Source organism: Aquarana catesbeiana, linkage group LG09, assembly GCF_042186555.1.
Source record: "Aquarana catesbeiana isolate 2022-GZ linkage group LG09, ASM4218655v1, whole genome shotgun sequence".
NCBI classification, from domain to species: Eukaryota; Metazoa; Chordata; class Amphibia; order Anura; family Ranidae; genus Aquarana; species Aquarana catesbeiana.
Window position 1 is genome coordinate 281263843 of NC_133332.1, and position 16304 is coordinate 281280146.

The following is a 16304-nucleotide window of genomic DNA, read 5'->3' on the forward strand; positions in this document are numbered from 1 at the left end:
CGGGCAACTAGGTACGGCGCCAACAACTGGTCGTTGAGGTCCATCCCTCCCATATTAAGGTTATATTAATGGACACAGAGGGGTTTCTCCACAACAACAGTCGCCGTATGAATTTGCACCGTCGTGTCTGCATGAAGGGAGGTAAGAACGAAAACATTCTTATTATCCCTCCACTTCACAGCGAGCAAATGATTACACTTGAAGCAGGCTCTCTCCCCCAGCCTAGGACGGGAATCTACAAGGGAAAAGCCCCAGCAATTAGGTCGCACGGTGCCACAAGCTCCAATCTGATGATCAAACAAGTGACTAAAAAGTGGCACGCTCATGTAATAATTGTCCACATACAAATGTACCCCTTTCCGAATAAGGGTGACACCAAGTCCCACACTATCTTGCCAGCGTTCCCTATGTAATCTGAGCAGTTCTCTAGCTCTACATGGCTATCTTTTCCTTGGTAAACCATAAAACTACATGTATAGCCTGTGGCCCTGTCGCATAGCTTATACATCTTGACCCCGTATCTGGCATGGTTGCTGGGAAGATACTGTTTGAAAGACAAGCGGCCAGAAAACTTAATCAGGGGCTCATCAATGCAGACAACTTGATGGGGAGTAAACAAGTCTGCTTAACGTTGGTTGTAGTGGTTTACAAGGGGCCGAATTTTATAGAGCCAATCGTATCCAGGGTCTCCACGAGGATGAGAGTTCATTGATGTTGAAATGCATGAACCGCAAGATCTCCTCGTATCGTGCCCTAGTGATGGAGGCAGAGAACAAGGGCATATGGTGAATTGGATCAGTGGACCAATATGACCGCAACTCACTCTTTTTAGTTATGCCCATGAGGAGGGATAGGCCCAGAAAGATCTTAAATTCGGGAACCGTAATAGGTTTCCAATCTCTGGCAAGAGAGGACTGGGGATTAGCGGCGATGTATTGACCAGCATACAAATTGCTTTGGTCCACAATAGATCTATAGAGATCTTCGGTGAAAAACAGACAATAAAAATCAAGTGACGTAAAATCAACTGTTTCCACCTGAATGCCGGGTTGGCCAGTGAATGGGGGAAGTACGGGTGCAGCAGAAGGGGTGGGTTCCCAATTAGGATTGGCGAATTCAGCAGGAATGGGCTCAACGGGCCTGTGTTTGTCTTCTTGGTGGCAGCGGGACACTACTTGTGCTTGCCACCTCACCAACTTGAACTGCACTTATGGGACTCACCACGTCACCACGTGTTACTGCAGTGCTGGTTTGACTACGACCAGGGTGTACTAGGCCGCTGGTGCTTGCCAGTTCACCAGACGTAATAGCGGCACTAGTACTTCTCTGTAGGGATGAGCTGAACACCCCCTGATTTGGTTCGCACCAGAACCTGCGAACGGACCGAAAGTTTGCGCGAACTTTAGAACCCCATTAAAGTCTATGGGACTCGAACGTTCAAAATCAAAAGCGCTAATTTTAAAGGCTAATATGCAAGTTATTGTCCTAAAAAGGGTATGGGGACCCGGGTCCTGCCCCATGACATGTGTCATGGGGCAGGACATGTATCAGTGCAAAAAAAAGTTTTAAAAACGGCCGTTTTTTCGGGAGCAGTGATTTTAATGATGCTTAACGTGAAAAAAAAATAAGTGAAATATTCCCTTAAATATTGTACCTGGGGGGTGTCTACAGTATGCCTGTAAAGTGGAGCGTGTTTCCCGTGCTTAGAACAGTCCCTGCACAAAATTACATTTTTAAAGGAATAAAAGTCATTTAAAACTGCTTGCGGCTTTAATGTAATGTCGGATCCCGGCAATATGGATGAAAATCAGTAAGACAAATAGCATAGGTACCCCCCACCCCCCAGTCCATCACCAGGCCATTTGGGTCTTGTATGAATATTAATTGGAACCCCGCACCCAATTTAAAAAAAGGAAACGCGTAGGATCCCCAGGCCCTATATACTCAGAACAGCAGTATACAGGCGGTGCAAACAAGACAGGGACTGTAGGTTTGTTGTTAAGTAGAATCTGTTTGTAATTTTGAACTGGTACATTTTTAAAGTGTAGCTCCAGACAAAAAATCTATTTTTAAGCTTTCTGGAAAACATAGGGAAGGGTTATCACCCCTGTAACATTCGTTTTGCTGTCTGTGCTCCTCTTCAGAAGATTTCACCTCACTTTCTGTCCCAATGACAAATGTTTTTTGAAAATTTGGGGTTTTTAGTAAAACAAGGATTGTTGATAAAGCATCAGTGAAGAGGAGACACGTTTTTCCCATATTAACACTTACAGGAGAGAATTTCCCATCCTAGGGGTAGATTTCATATCACTTCCTGTTGTCTCCTTCCGTTTGCAAGTAGGAGTCATTTGTAAGTTGGGTGTTTGAAAGTAGGGGCCTGCCCTATATACTGCAGAAATTGCGGCCTTAGGTGTTGGTGTTGCCACAACACTGTAAGCCCTCACAGTTACTCTTGGTGGGTGCAGGAACGGGCCCTGCTGTGAAATATTAGATCAAGAACTGTATCTACATGCACCTGCTGAACAGGGGCAGAAAAATTAGGCCTTTGGTGGTGGTTTTGGTGTTGCCACAACACTGTAAGCCCTCACAGTTGCTCTTGGTGGGCGCAGGAATGGGCCCTGCTGTGAAATATTAGATCAAGCATTGTAATTACATGTCCCTGTTGAACAGGGGCAGAAAAATTGGGCCTTAGGCATTGGTGCCACAACACTGCAACCCCTCACAGATGCTATAGTTGGAGCGCAGGAATGAGCCCTGCTGCAAAGTATTGCATCAAAAATTGTAATTATATGCCCCTGTTAAACAGGAGCTGAAAATTTGGGCCTTGGGCACTGGTGCTGGTGCCACAACACTGCAACCCCTCACAGATACTATAGTTGGAGTGCAGGAATGAGCACTGCTGCAAAGTATTGCATCAAAAATTGTAATTACTTGCCCCTGTTAAACAGGGCAGAAAAATTACCACAACACTGCAACCCCTCACAGATGCTATAGTTGGAGCACAGGAATAAGCCCTGCTGCAAAGTATTGCATCAAAAATTGTAATTATATGCTCCTGTTAAACAGGGACTGAAAAATTGGGCCTTGGGCACTGGTGCTGGTGCCACAACACTGCAACCCCTCACAGATACTATAGATGGAGCACAGGAATGAGCCCTGCTGCAAAGTATTGCATCAAAAATTGTAATTATACGCCCCTGTTAAACAGGGGCAGAAAAATTGGGCCTTGGCCACTGATGGCGGTGCCCAGAACCAAAAATGTTCTTACATGCTATCAGCATGAAAATTGAGGAGGAAGAGGCTTGTGAATCAGCATAACAGGATAGTCACTTAGCATCAGCATAGGCAGTCTGGGATCTCACATTAAAAAAAAATCAATCGGTTACATCAGCATCAGGTGCTTGGTAGCTGGTGATCCAAGACTGATTCATTTTTATGAAGGTCAAGCGATCGACAGATTCAGTGGAATGGCACACCCTGTGATCTGTCACAAAGCCTCCAGCAGCACTGAATGTGCGTTCCAAAAGAACGCTGGATGCAGGACAGGCCAGTAGCTCAATTGCATACTTTGCAAGCTCTGGCCAGTGATCCATCCTCAAGACCCAGTAACCCAGAGGATTTTCGGTGGGAAAGGTGTCCAAGTCTGATCTTGCTTCTAGGTAATCCTGCACCATGTGAATCAGACGCTGGTGGTGGTTGCTGAAACTGATCAGACCTTGGGACTGCAGACTAAAAAATTGTCTGAACACATCGGTCAGATGGCCATCTTCTCCACCGCTCCTTCTGTGACTGACTGAAGCCTCAGCAACACATTGTCCAGGAGGACCAGGAAATTGTAACCTACCAGGCTCTGGAAACGCGTTGCATAAACCTTTCCTGCAAGGCCTCCCAAAGATGTTTCATCCTCTGCTCCCTCTGCGACGTCAAGATAAGGTCCGCAACCTTACCCTTGTAACGTGGATCAAGGAGGGTTGCCAGCCAGTAATCATCCCTCCCCTTGATACCACGAATACAAGGATCCATCCGCAGGCTTTGCAGGATCAGGGAGGCCATGCAGCGTAGGTTTACTGAGGCATTCAGTCCAGAGTTCTCTGGGTCACGAAGGAGGACATGATCCGCAGCCACCTCCTCCCAGCCACGTACAAGTCCATGGGTTTCTTTGGACTGTAAATGATCCCTTGAAGACTGCTGCTGATGCTGAGTGCCAGGCTCCACCTCCATGCTGACACAATCCTCCTCGTCCTCTTCCTGTGTGATCGGCGGGCACACAGGAACACTGTCTGGATAAAGGGGTCCTTGAGAGGTAAGGAAGTCCTCCTCTTCCTCCCTCTGTTCTACCTCAAGTGCCCTGTCCATTGTTCCACGCAGCGTTTGCTCCAACAGGTGGACAAGAGGGACAGTGTCACTGATGCATGCACTGTCACTGTTCACCATCCTCGTGGCCTCCTCAAATGGTGACAGGACAGTGCATGCATCCCTGATCATAGCCCACTGGCGTGGGGAAAAAAACCAAGATCCTCCGATCCTGTCCTGGTGCCATAGTCACATAGGTACTCATTGATGGCCCTCTGCATCGTGTGCAGCCGCTGCAGCATGGCCAACGTTGAGTTCCATCTGGTGAGCCTGTTACAGATTAGGCGGTTCTTGGGCAGGTTAAATTCCTTTTGGAGGTCAGCCAGCCGAGCACTGGCTTTATATGACCTGCGGAAATGCACACAGACTTTCCTGGCCTGCCTCAGGACATCCTGTAAGCCCGGGTACCTGCCCAAGAACCGCTGCACTACCAAGTTAAGGACGTGAGCCAAACAGGGCACATGGGTCAGTTGTCCCTGTCAGAGGGCAGATAGGAGGTTGGTGCCATTGTCGTAAACCACCATACCTGCCTTAAGCTGACGTGGTGTCAACCACCTCTGAACCTAACCCTGCAGAGCTGGTTCTTGTCCCCCAAGCACACCAGCTCAAGCACCGCATGGCAACTTTTTGCCTGCGTGCTTGCATAGCCCCTTGAATGCCTATGGTGCACCGCTGGTTAAGAGGACAAATCAGCACAGAAGAGGCCATGGAGGAAGAAGAAGAGGAGGGGGTGGGGGTGAGAGGTGTGGCAGAATCACCACTAGTAGAATTTTGGGGGCGTGGTGGCGGAACAACACTACTGCACCCTGACCTGCATCCTTCCCAGCTGCCAGAAGAGTCACCCAGTGCACGGTGAAAGATAGGTAATGTCCCTGTCCGTGCCTGCTGGACCATGAGTCAGCGGTAATATGCAACTTGAGAGGTAAACGAGAAATCCTGGACGGCCGCACTCAAAAGTAATCTACGATCTTTATTTAAGTATAATCATAAAAATACATGCCACAGCATCACAAAGCAGGAAAGTTGACGTGTTTCACACTGTAGTCAGTGCTTAATCATACCAATGAACTGCATGGCAGGTCGACATATGTCTGGTCAAGCATGTGATGCCCAAGCGGGTGATGTTTTGGCCACATGACATACGCTTGAGACATATGTTGCAAATAGCAGCGGCGGGATCTGATGCCCTCTTTTCAAAAAAGGCCCACACCAAAGAACTTTTGGAATAACATGCAGCGCCCTGCACATGTGGAGCTCTGCGGTGTGATGCAGTGTGCTGCCCTTAAGCTGGCCCCTGGAGGGCATCCTGCCTCATTGGAAATGTGCCTCCTCCTCCTATCAGGCACCCACGTGGAGTCAGTGACCTCATCATCCCCTCCCTCCTCATCACTGGAGCAAAGCTGGCAGTATGCTGCAGCTGGGGGAACATGACTGCCAGATTTCTGTCCTTCTTGGGCACCCCCTCTCTCTGGGCTCACGTTACTGCCTTCCTCTAGCTGCGTACCATCATCTGAGCCTTCAAAACGCTGGGCATCCTCCTGGAGCATGTACCCAACACTGTAGTCAAACAATTCGGGGGACTCCTCTGGAGGACATGGTGGGGCTAGAGAAGGAGTGACTGATGCCATTGAGCCGAGGGAAGAGGCCGCGGGTGAGAGAGGATGAGGAGGATGAGGAAGGCTTGGTCATCCACTCTACGAAGTCTTCCACATGTTGCAGCTCAACATGGTCAGCTGCCGAAAAAAAGGACAAGCGTGTCCCAAGGTCACGTGCTGATGAGAATGCACTGTCTCCACGACCAGCACTGTTGCCTCTAGACACAGAGGCTGCTTGCCCTCTTTTATTGGTTTGTGACTGTCTGCCTCTCCTTTTGGCCTTCCAGACATACTAATGGCCTGCAGTGAGATGTAGCTGCAAAAAGCTTGGATGTATATATACTGTTACTGCAGCTAGCAGAATCAACTGCCTGCCTGTAGTATTATTAGTATGAGAAAACCAGCAATTGTCTTCAGGTAGCTTAAGGTGCACACTGTGCAGAGGACGCAGTACACTAACTTTAAATACTGCAGCTGCCTGCCTGTGGTAGTAATAGGATCAGAACAACAGCAATTGTCTTCAGGTAGCCTTAGGTGCACACTGTGCAGAGGACACAGTACACTAACTGTAAATACTGTAGCTGCCTGCCTGTGGTAGTAATAGGATCAGAACAACAGCAATTGTCTTCAGGTAGCTTTAGGTGCACACTGTGCAGAGGACGCACTACACTAACAGTAAATACTGCAGCCTGCCTGCGGTACTAATAGGATCAAAAGAACACCACCAATTTTCTTCAGGTAGCTTTAGGTGCACACTGTGCAGAGGACACAGTACACTAACTGTAAATACTGTAGCTGCCTTCCTGTGGTATTAATAGGATCAGAACAACAGCAATTGTCTTCAGGTAGATTTAGGTTCACACTGTGCAGAGGACACAGTACACTAACTGTAAATATTGTAGCTGCCTGCCTGCGGTATTAATAGGATCAGAACAACAGCAATTGTCTTCAGGTAACTTTAGGTGCACATTGTGCAGAGGATGCACTACACTAACTGTAAATACTGCAGCCTGCCTGCGGTATTAATAGGATCAGAAGACCACCACCAATTTTCTTCAGGTAGCTTTAGGTGCTCACTGTGCAGAGGACGCACTACACTAACTGTAAATACTGCAGCTGCCTGCAGTACTAATAGGATCAGAATAACCACCAATTTTCTTCAGGTAGCTTCAGGTGCACACTGTGCAGAGGACACACTACACTAACTGTAGATACTGCAGCTGCCTGCGGTACTAATAGGATCAGAAGAACACCACCAATTTTCTTTAGGTAGCTTTAGATGCACACTGTGCAGAGGACACAGTACGGTATCTGTAAATACTGTAGCTGCCTGCCTGTGGTATTAATAGGATCAGAACAACAGCAATTGTCTTCAGGTATATTTAGGTGCACACTGTGCAGAGGACGCAGTACACTAACTGTAAATACTGCAGCTGCCTGCCTGTGGTACTAATAGGATCAGAAGAACACCACCAATTTTCTTCAGGTATCTTTAGGTGCACACTGTGCAGAGGACACAGTACACTAACTGTAAATACTGTAGCTGCCTGCCTGTGGTATTAATAATTTCAGAACAACAGCAATTGTCTTCAGGTAGCTTTAAGTGCACACTATGCAGAGGACGTAGTACACTGACTGTAAATACTGCAGCTGCCTGCCTGTGGTATTAATAGGATCATAACAACAGCAATTATCTTCAGGTAACTTTAGGTGCACACTGTGCAGAGGACGCACTACACTAACTGTAAATACTGCAGCTGCCTGTGATACTAATAGGATCAGAATAACACCACCAATTTTCTTCAGGTAGCTTTAGGTGCACACTGTGCAGAGGACACACTACACTAACTGTAGATACTGCAGCTGCCTGCGGTACTAATAGGATCAGAAGAACACCACCAATTTTTTTCAGGTAGCTTTAGGTGCACACTGTGCAGAGGACACAGTACACTAACTGTAAATACTGTAGCTGCCTGCCTGTGGTATTAATAGGATCAGAACAACAGCAATTATCTTCAAGTAGCTTTAGGTGCACACTGTGCAGAGGACGCACTACACTAACTGTAAATACTGCAGCCTGCCTGTGGTACTAATAGGATCAGAAGAACACCACCAATTTTCTTCAGGTAGCTTTAGGTGCACACTGTGCAGAGGACGCACTACACTAACTGTAAATACTGCAGCTGCCTGCAGTACTTATAGGATCAGAAGAACACCACCAATTTTCTTTAGGTAGCTTTAGGTGCACACTGTGCAGAGGACGCACTACACTAACTCTAGATACTGCAGCTGCCTGCAGTACTAATAGGATCAGAAAAACACCACCAATTTTTTTTCAGGTAGCTGTAGGTGCACACTGTGCAGAGGACACAGTACACTAACTGTAAATACTGTAGCTGCCTGCCTGTGGTATTAATAGGATCAGAACAACAGCAATTGTCTTCAGGTAGATTTAGGTGCACACTGTGCAGAGGACGCAGTACACTAACTGTAAATACTGCAGCTGCATGCGTGTGGTACTAATAGGATCAGAAGAACACCACCAATTTTCTTCAGGTAGCTTTAGGTGCACACTGTGCAGAGGACACAGTACACTAACTGTAAATACTGTAGCTGCCTGCCTGTGGTATTAATAGGATCAGAACAACAGTAATTGTCTTCAGGTAGCTTTAGGTGCACACTGTGCAGAGGACGCACTACACTAACTGTAAATACTGCAGCTGTCTGCGGTACTAATAGGATCAGAAGAACACCACCAATTTTCTTCAGGTAGCTTTAGGTTCAAATTGTGCAGAGGACGCACTACACTAACTGTAAATACTGCAGCTGCCTGCAGTACTTATAGGATCAGAAGAACACCACCAATTTTCTTCAGGTAACTTTAGGTGCACACTGTGCAGAGGACGCACTACAATAACTGTAAATACTGCAGCTGCCTGTGGTACTAATAGAATCAGAATAACACCACCAATTTTCTTCAGGCAGCTTTAGGTGCACACTGTGCAGAGGACGCACTACACTATCTGTAAATACTGCAGCTCCCTGTGTTACTAATAGGATCAGAAGAACACCACCAATTTTCTTCAGGTAGCTTTAGGTGCACACTGTGCAGAGGACGCACTACACTAGCTGTAAATACTGCAGCTGCCTGCGGTACTAATAGTATCAGAACACCACCAATTTCCTTCAGGTAGCTTTAGTTGCACACTGTGCAGAGGACGCACTACACTAACTGTAAATACTGCAGCTGCCTGCGGTACTAATAGGATCAGAAGAACACCACCAATTTTCTTCAGGTAGCTTTAGGTGCACACTGTGCAGAGGACGCACTACACTAACTGTAAATACTGCAGCTGCCTGCGGTACTTATAGGATCAGAAGAACGCCACCAATTTTCTTCAGGTAGCTTTAGGTGCACACTGTGCAGAGGACGCACTACACTAACTGTTAATACTGCAGCCTGCCTGCGGTACTAATAGGATCAGAACAACACCATAAATTTTCTTCAGGTAGCTTTAGGTGCACACTGTACAGAGGATGCAATACACTAACTGTAGATACTGCAGCTGCCTGTGGTACTAATAGGATCAGAAGAACACCACCAATTTTCTTCAGGTAGCTTTAGGTGCACACTGTGCAGAGGACACAGTACACTAACTGTAAATACTGTAGCTGCCTGCCTGTGGTATTAATAGTATCAGAACAAAAGTAATTGTCTTCAGGTAGCTTTAGGTGCACACTGTGCAGAGGACGCACTACACTAACTGTAAATACTGCAGCTGTCTGAGGTACTAATAGGATCAGAAGAACACCACCAATTTTCTTCAGGTAACTTTAGGTGCACACTGTGCAGAGGATGCACTACAATAACTGTAAATACTGCAGCTGCCTGTGGTACTAATAGAATCAGAATAACACCACCAATTTTCTTCAGGCAGCTTTAGGTGCACACTGTGCAGAGGACGCACTACACTATCTGTAAATACTGCAGCTCCCTGTGTTACTAATAGGATCAGAAGAACACCACCAATTTTCTTCAGGTAGCTTTAGGTGCACACTGTGCAGAGGACGCACTACACTAGCTGTAAATACTGCAGCTGCCTGCGGTACTAATAGTATCAGAACACCACCAATTTCCTTCAGGTAGCTTTAGTTGCACACTGTGCAGAGGACGCACTACACTAACTGTAAATACTGCAGCTGCCTGCGGTACTAATAGGATCAGAAGAACACCACCAATTTTCTTCAGGTAGCTTTAGGTGCACACTGTGCAGAGGACGCACTACACTAACTGTTAATACTGCAGCCTGCCTGCGGTACTAATAGGATCAGAACAACACCATCAATTTTCTTCAGGTAGCTTTAGGTGCACACTGTACAGAGGATGCAATACACTAACTGTAGATACTGCAGCTGCCTGTGGTACTAATAGGATCAGAAGAACACCACCAATTTTCTTCAGGTAGCTTTAGGTGCACACTGTGCAGAGGACACAGTACACTAACTGTAAATACTGTAGCTGCCTGCCTGTGGTATTAATAGGATCAGAACAACAGCAATTGTATTCAGGTAGCTTTAGGTGCACACTGTGCAGAGGACGCACTACACTAACTGTAAATACTGCAGCCTGTCTGTGGTACTAATAGGATCAGAAGAACACCACCAATTTTCTTCAGGTAGCTTTAGGTGCACACTGTGCAGAGGACGCACTAAACTAACTGTAAATACTGCAGCTGTCTGCAGTACTTATAGGATCAGAAGAACACCACCAATTTTCTTCAGGTAGCTTTAGGTGCACACTGTGCAGAGGATGCACTACACTAATTGTAGATACTGCAGCTCCCTCTGGTACTAAAAGGATCAGAAGAACACCACCAATTTTCTTCAGGTAGCTTTAGGTGCACACTGTGCAGAGGATGCACTACACTAGCTGTAAATACTGCAGCTGCCTGCGGTACTAATAGGATCAGAACACCACCAATTTCCTTCAGGTAGCTTTAGTTGCACACTGTGCGGAGGACGCACTACACTAACTGTAAATACTGCAGCTGCCTGCGGTACTAATAGGATCAGAAGAACACCACCAATCTTCTTCAGGTAGCTTTAGGTGCACACTGTGCAGAGGACGCACTACACTAACTGTAAATACTGCAGCTGCCTGCGGTACTTATAGGATCAGAAGAACACCACCAATTTTCTTCAGGTAGCTGTAAATACTGTAAAAACACCTGCCTGCCTGCCTGTTAGTAGGAAGAGAATAACAGGAACGGATTTAGCTAAACTGAATACAATGTATGTATATATATATATATATAACACCTAGGATGCATATATATACACATTACACTGTAAGGGCAGCTAACTGACTCGCCTGCCTACTCTATCTAACTTAAATCATATGACACTGTCTCTCTGTCTATCTCTCCGCTGCTGCCGCAACACACTAAACAGGGCCACCACGCAGGCGGCCTTATATAGTGTGGGGCATGTACTAAACCCCCTGAGCCATAATTGGCCACAGCCACCCTGGCTGTGGCCAATTACGGCTCTCTGTACAGACAGCGCTGTGATTGGCCAAGCATGTTGGTCATAATGCATGCTTGGCCAATCATCAGCCAGCAATGCACTGCGATGCCGCAGTCAGTTGTGGGCCGTGAGGCGCCACTCGAACTTGGCGCAAACGGCCCATAACGTTCGAAATTGAGTGTAAGTGACAGTGATTGATTGATACTGCACTTGGGCTGGGCTGGGCTGGGCGGAGGGGCAAAACGCAGGTGCTAGCAGGTATCTGGGCTGATCCCACTAACACTGCATTTTTGGGAACCCTAAACTGCTGGGGACACTAGTATAGAACTGATCAGATCAGATATTGATCCGTTCAGATACTATACCACTAATGGAGGTGTATGCTGTGTGCGTGGGTGTTAGCGGTACTGGCACTAACTTGACGCTGCCTAGGGGGGGCAAACCCTATCTGACACTAAAACCTAACTGATATCAGCCACTGGGTGATCAGGGGGTTAAACCTTTATTGGGTAATAAACAGCCGTTATAAAAAAACAAACTAACTAACCAGCATCACCCGTAACACTTATATGGTGATCACTGGTGAAAGGGTTAACTAGGGGGCAATCGGGGTTAAAACCTTTAATAGGTAGTATATGGTAGTATATGGGGGTACCTGACGCTATAAAAAGCTGACGGTGAACCTAAATACTTACCTGGCTACCTAGCGTCACCTGTGACACTAATACGGAGATCAGAAAAAAGATTGCTTAGTGACACTGGCGACAGGGGGTAATCAAGGGGTTAAACCTTTATTAGGGGGTGTTAGGGGGTACCCTAGACCTAAAGGGGCCTAACACTTATAACAGTCACAATGACAACAATGCAGTAATCAGTAAAAAAATAAAAACTGCTATTGGTGTCACTGTGACAGAGGGTGACAGGGGGTGCAAGGGGGGGTGATTAGTTGGTGATCGGGGGGGTGGTTTATGTGCCTATGTGTGCTAGTGTCAGTGTAGTGTTGGTGCAGACTCACAGTAGATGTCCTCTATCTTCAGATGCCGGAACGAAAAGGCTTCACGAGGAGAGATTACATCATTTCCTCTGCTTCTGTTTACATTACAGAAGCATAGGAAGCTTCTCATTTGCCAGGACAATCGTGAGGGGGTTGCCATGAATCAGTGGCCTCCCCCTCAGGACGGATCGCTCCTGGAATGATGCCGACCGCCTCGGCACCGGGGGGGGGCACTGCGCCCCCCCCCCCCCCGTGGGAGAGGAATAATGTACCCATACGTTACTCTGTCTGCCCGTGCCATTCTGCCGCAGTATATCTGCGTGATGCGGTCGGCAATTGGTTAAGAACTATCTTCAGCGCAAAGAAGAACAAGGAGTTGTTGGAAGTGATGGTATGGCTCCCACAGAGCCCTGATCTCAACATCATCAAGTCTGTCTGGGATTTCATGAAGAGACAGAAGGATTTCAGGCAGCCTACATCCACTGAAGATCTGTGGTTAGTTCTCCAAGATGTTTAAAGGTTTGATGCTGTTTTGAAAGCAAAGAGTGGTCACACCAAATATTGATTTAATTTATATTTCTCTTCTATTCATTTACATTTAATTAACTGATAATAAATAAACGGTTAACCTTTTCCTGAAAGCTTTCTTAATTTACAGCATTTTACACACCTGCCTAAAACTTTTTCACAGTACTGCATTTCTAATGCTAACAGTTTCTTATCTATTCTGCTAGAGTGGAGCAGAGGTGGAGACATGAAGGATATATTTGGTCTACTGCTTTGGCCCTCTATATTTGGTTCCTTGAAATCTGAGAAATAGCAGCTAAATAAATCGAGGAAATAACACCCAAGGAAGAGTAAATCCTTTGAACCTTTGTTCTTATGAATGCATTTGCAAAAATATGGTACTGTTTTAACCATTTATAAAATGATAATTATCACACACTTATACACTATATTACCAAAAGTATTGGGACGCCTACCTTTACATGCTTTAATGGTGTCTTAGTCCGTAGGGTTCAATACTGGGTTGGCCCACCCTTTTGTTATAACAGCTTCAACTCTTCTGAGAAGGCTGTCCACAAAGTTTAGGAGTGTGTCTATGGGAATGTTTGACTATTCTTCCAGAAAAGCATTTGTGAGGTAAGGCACTGATGTTGGATGAGAAGGCCTGGCTCGCAGTCTCAGCTCTAATTCATCTCAAAGGTGTTCTATCTGGTTGAGGTCAGGACTCTGTGCAGACCAGGTTGGGCTTGGCCTTGGCCTCTTAGTTCCAGTGAAGGGAACTCTTAAGGTGTCAGCATACCAAGAAGTTTTGGACAATTTTGTGCTCCCAACTTTGTGGGAACAATTTAGGGACGGCTCCTTCCTGTTCCAACATGACGGCGCACCAGTGCACAAAGCAATCCAATAGAACACCTTTGGGATGAATTAGATTGGAGACTGCGAGCCAGGCCTTCTCGTCCACATCAGTGCCTGACCTCACAAATGCGCTTCTGGAAGAATGGTCAAACTTTCCCATAGACACCCTCCTAAACCTTGTGGATAGCCTTCCCAGAAGAGTTGAAGCTGTTATAGCTGAACAGGGTAGGCCAACTCAATATTGAACCCTACGGACTAAGACTGGGATGCAATTAAAGTTTATGTGTGTGTAAAGACAGGCATCCCAATACTTTTGGTAACATAGTGTATCAAATATTTCTTGAAATAAAAATATTCCTTCTTCAGATTAACTCTCAGGTCCCAACAATGATAGTGGATGGCTGAGATGACATTTGCGTTCACTGTGCAAATATAAAATGATCATGTAAGTCAACACATTTGCAATCATTTAAATTTTTTTCAGTAACCAAACCATTAAAAAAAAGTCACCATCATGCTAAATTTGTGCCCTGAACCAAGTTTAATTTTATCTTAATGTTATACTAGCAATTTACACAAACTATAAATTGACCAACAATGCAGCCTGTTCAGTGCCCATCTGCAGCCTCACCTTTCCCATCATTGCAGCCTTGCCAGAGTTGGACTATCCCTGCTGCCTCCAAGGGAAGAGGAGGAGCACCGCTGAATTACACAGAGCTGCGATCTCCTGTGTACCTGGTGCTCTGTCACTCATAACCATGCTTCCTGGCCCTGCTCTAATGATAGACATAACAGTGGCCCAATGCGGGGCCAGGAGGTGTGGCTGTGAGTGACGGGGCGCCTGGTACACAGGAGATCGTGGCTCTATGTAATTCAATGGCGCTCACTCCTCTTCCCTCAGAGACAGCAGGGATCGGTGTATAACACGCACCCACGATTTTCCCCTGATTTTAAGGGGAAAAAAGTGCGCCGATAAATACGGTACTTATTAGTAATCATTTTGGTCCAAACCTAAATTCAGATTAATTTTTGGTTATTCAGAGAATTTCCTTGAAATTCGTTTAGTTTGTTTTGTTTTTTGTTTTCTAACAAATTCAACATTTTTGGAACTATTAGAATTTGAATCGATTGAAAATTAATCAACCAATCCGAATTCTGTGTGAAGAATTGCTGGTTGTTAAGGAGGAGGTTGGCAAGCCGGCTGCCATGTTCCTAACTCCCTCCCACCCAGCCTATAGTAATATGACAGATGAGCAGGCATGTACTGGCCATTGGGACTACAGGAAGTTTCCCGGTGGGCCGATGGCTCAGTGGGCCGATTTCAGTGACAGTGGACTGCTGCCTCCCTCCAGTCCTCTGTCCCCCCCGCAGTGCTCACCTCCTCTCCCTGGCTAGTTATGCAGCGCGCCTGAATACAGACATGATGCTCAGGAGTCAACACTTAGAAGCTCATCATACGATCTGGAAGGAGGGCGGCCTCACTTTCCTGCCTAATCTTGTTCCATTGGGGGGGGGGGGGCGCCAAACTGATTATTTGCCCCAGGTGAAATAATGTCTAGCTTCCCCACTGGTACTGCCTATAAGAAAAATAATGTAGAACGGCTAATAGCTAGTGGGGGGGGGGCTTGGGTGGCAAGCCGGCATGGGAGAGACCTGTCAAAGTGGGCCAGTCTGGGTGAAGTCCAGGGCCAAATTTTTGTCCCAGTCCAGCCCTGCAGATGAGCGGGAGCCCTGTTATCCTGGAAGGACATCATATGATGCCTTGTGTGGTGCTCCGGTGCGAGATGTCAACCGCTGTGTCCACCGAACACAGTCGATGACAGATCACTGTACTGGTCCGCTGATCGTACCATGTAATCACTGTGGCCAATCACAGCAGATCTCAATGTCAACTGTACACAATGAAAGCTTTAAATCATGCCTTTGATTGTGTACTATTGTGATGAGCTCTGTGACTGGTCACAGTGATCGCATGGAACGCTGAATGAATAGTTTTCATTCAGAAAAATATGGTTGCTTATAACTGTAAAATTCACAGTTATAAGCAATCATAGTGTGTAAAAAAAATCCTGATCACCTCTCCAGAGTAGTACAGTGTTACTATGGTAACAATGTATTGCTCTGGTCACTGTATGTAAAAAAAATTGTAAAAATAAACATTTAAAATAAAAATATTACATTTTTTTTTGTGTCCATGATCACCGCCACATAAGTTATATAATGATGCTACACTGCACTGGTGACGGTATGTAAATTTGTTTTACAAAATTGTGAAAAACTTTTTGTTCCAAAAAACTGACAAAAAACTTGTCACGCCTCTAAATACTTTGAACTGTCTACTTTTCAAAAAGGGGTCATATGCGAATGTTGGGATCATAGGTGTAAACAGGCTTCTGGGAGACAATTAAATAAATGTAAAATCTACTTTATTCAGCATCAAACAGAAAAAAATGACAGGCTTCCCCGTTGACAGC